The sequence below is a fragment of the Suncus etruscus genome, chromosome 13 (genome assembly GCF_024139225.1).
Source record: "Suncus etruscus isolate mSunEtr1 chromosome 13, mSunEtr1.pri.cur, whole genome shotgun sequence".
Taxonomy (NCBI): Eukaryota; Metazoa; Chordata; class Mammalia; order Eulipotyphla; family Soricidae; genus Suncus; species Suncus etruscus.
The window spans coordinates 42,413,853-42,416,939 of NC_064860.1; the positions used below are offsets into that span (position 1 = coordinate 42,413,853).

General features: G+C 37.7%; 1 non-coding gene across 1 annotated transcript; it reads left to right on the forward strand.

Annotated features, from left to right (window-relative positions):
• Positions 1 to 2,708: 2,708 nt before the first annotated feature.
• Positions 2,709 to 2,770, forward strand: LOC126026928 (U7 small nuclear RNA). Its single transcript, XR_007502114.1, has one exon. It is a non-coding gene; the product is annotated as a U7 small nuclear RNA (small nuclear RNA).
• Positions 2,771 to 3,087: the final 317 nt, after the last annotated feature.

Sequence of the window (3,087 nt, forward strand, 5' to 3'; positions counted from 1 at the left end):
ATTATTTTGATCATAAAATTCAACTTTCTAGAACACTTATCAGTAGCAATCTAGGGGACAATTTGTTCTATAATGTACTAAAAGGAAGAGTAGGAGAAAGAAAATACAGTGCACCTGTTTTCTGTTTTATATAATTGAGATACTTTATATCTGCCTGTTAGATTGTACCTTGTTTTACTCATAACAAAGCTCATCCCTGTTTCTTTATATCAATTTGTTTACAATGTAGTTTCAACCAAAACAAATATCATCCCTGGTTCCTTTGTATCTGTTTACAATTTGGATTTACCCCCAAACAGAGATTGTCTTACATGCAAACCTGGGTGGGACTGACTCAGGATAGCCTGAGCTATCTCTCTGTCCATACTCTGTCCTTAATGCCCCACCAGGGTGGTGTCTGGTACTCAATAAAAAGACACTTCTGGTAAGCATCTCACTTCCATACGAGGTAAAAGATTGCCAGACTACATATGTTTCACCCTATGCCTGGTCTGGATTATTTCATGCATGACTCTGCTTCAGACTCATTTACCGGGGCTTGGAAATATGGTGCCTGAGAGTAATTTTACATCTGCCCTTCTATGAATTTTTATCTCTCTATCAATAGGAATCCAAAGCTTCACTGAGTTAAGTAACTTTTCTGAGGTCACTTATATAAAGCTCCAAAAGCAGGATTTTATTCTAATGGTCTCTAAAGCTGAACACCACATGTTTACAACTCTGCTGGGAGAAAATCAGATTAAATTTTATGCAATAACTCTTTATTTATATGCCATCAATGTTTCAAGTCCCGTATGCTAGGTAACAACGGAATAAAAAATAATTGAGACAATCTCACTCATGGATTCTGGAGTGGTAAACAATCTGGTAAGTGAAATTGGAGGCTATCATACATAGTAGGTCCTTCACAGATATTTGAAAGTGAGGCATGAAGTTTTTTATAGAGTTGTGGAAACATATTCTTCTTCATAACTGTAAAGACTATTAATTAGCAACTTTTTATATTATAATTAGCATGTAATATTCTTCAACAAGTAGGAAATATCACAAGGTGGATCCCTGAATCTGTACAAATGTTTACAAAACTAAAACATGTCCAGTGCATAGAATTATACAAAAAAATCAATTCATCATCTTCATCCAAGATTTCTTCACCCACTAACTACCTCAACTCAGTAATCTGCCTATGGACCAAAACCTCTTAAATCTTCCTCCAATCCTGATCATTCCTGATAATTCCATTTCCCTCATTCCCCTTCACCATGAACCTTCCACACCTGTTGATTCTACCTCCCAGATACCTCACCACAGTGCCTCAGTAATCCCAGTTCAAGACATCACCCCACTTCTTTCTCCCAGGTCATGGTCAAAGCCCTTCTCATAGTTTCTCTGCACCCAGATATATGACAACACTGATCGTTATCTTTATATTAGCCGTGAGATCTGTAAACAACACCCATGACTTCTTCATTAAACACCTCACCTCTTATTGGCTTAAGAATAAAACTTGGGGGCCAGGAAGATGGTGCTAGAGGTAAGGTGTCTGCCTTACAAGTGCTAGCATAGGACGGACAGCGGTTCGATCCCCTGGCATCCCATATGGTCCCCCCCAAGCCAGGGGCAATTTCTGAGCGCATAGCCGGAGTAATCCCTGAGTGTCAAACGGGTGTGCCTAAAAAAAAAAAAAAAAAAGAATAAAACTTGAACTCTTTAACTTGGTGACAAAAACCCTTCCTGGTCTGGCCACTCGTATCTTCCCTCCATATTTCACCTCATATGTGACTTTTCCTGCCAAACCAAGTACTAAAAAGTGAGTATTTGCATCCCCAAAATCCACATTTGAATACCTAATCTCTTATGTTGTGTATCTGGGAGTGGGATGAGGGAGGTGATCAGTTCATAAGGATGGAGTCCCCATGAAGAAAATTAGTATCTTTTTAAAAGGATCCCAGATGCAGGACACTCTACCCTTAAATAGTTGGATACACATTTTTTTTTTCAGTGTACATGTAACATTCTCCAGGATAGACCATATTCGGGGGCACAATTAAAATACCTATAAAGTCACAAATAAAAATCATGTTAAGTTGTTTTTCAGACTACAATGGCATAAAAGTAGATATTAAAGAAAAGCATGAAAGATCAAATTTGGAAACTGAGCGACATGCATTTAAACAATCATTGGATCAAAGAGAAAATTGAAAAAGAAGAATAAATAAAGTTTTCTTGAAATGAACAAGAATGAAGACTTAAACTTTGAGAACCTGTGGGACACAGTACAAGGGGGAACTTCATAACAATATTAACTTACATCAGAAAAGAGAAAAAATTCAAAATAATTAACTAAGCCTTGGAGCCAGGAAAAGTAGAAAAAGAATAATGAAAGAACCCCAAAGTAAGTAAAAGAAGAAAATAATAAAAATTAGAGAAGAGGGCCAGAGTGGTAGCACAGTGGTAGGGTGTTTGCCTTGCACATCGTTGACCCAGGACAAATGCAGGTTCAATCCCTGGCATCTCATATGGTCCCCAAGCCAGGGGTGATTTCTGAGCACAGAGCCAGGAGTAACCCCTACGTGCTGCAGAGTGTTGCCCCCCAAAAAAATTTAGAGAAGAAACTAATGAAATAAGAAATGAAGAAAATTATGCAAAAGATAAAAGAAGCCAGGAGTTCTTTTGTTTGTTGTTGTTTTTTAAAAAATTAACAATGTTAGTGTTACAGCTCTTTTGGAATTTGTCCAGAAGGCCTTCTGGTCTTCACTGGAAGCCCCCCCCCCCAAATTAACAATATTGGGCTGAGAGATAACATGGAGATAGGGCATTTGCCTTGCATGCAGAAGGACAGTGGTTTGAATCCCAGCATCCCCTATGGTCCCCCGAGCCTGCCAGAAGCTATTTTTGAGTGTAGAGCCAGGAGTTACCCCTGAGCACTGCCAGGTGTGACACAAAAACAAAAACAAAACAACAACAACAAAAATAATGTTTACAAACCCTTAGTTAGATACTAACTATATATAAATATAATATGTATTTATTGTGTTATAATAAATAGAGAAAGAAAATAAATGGATCAAAGATAAAAAGGAAAAA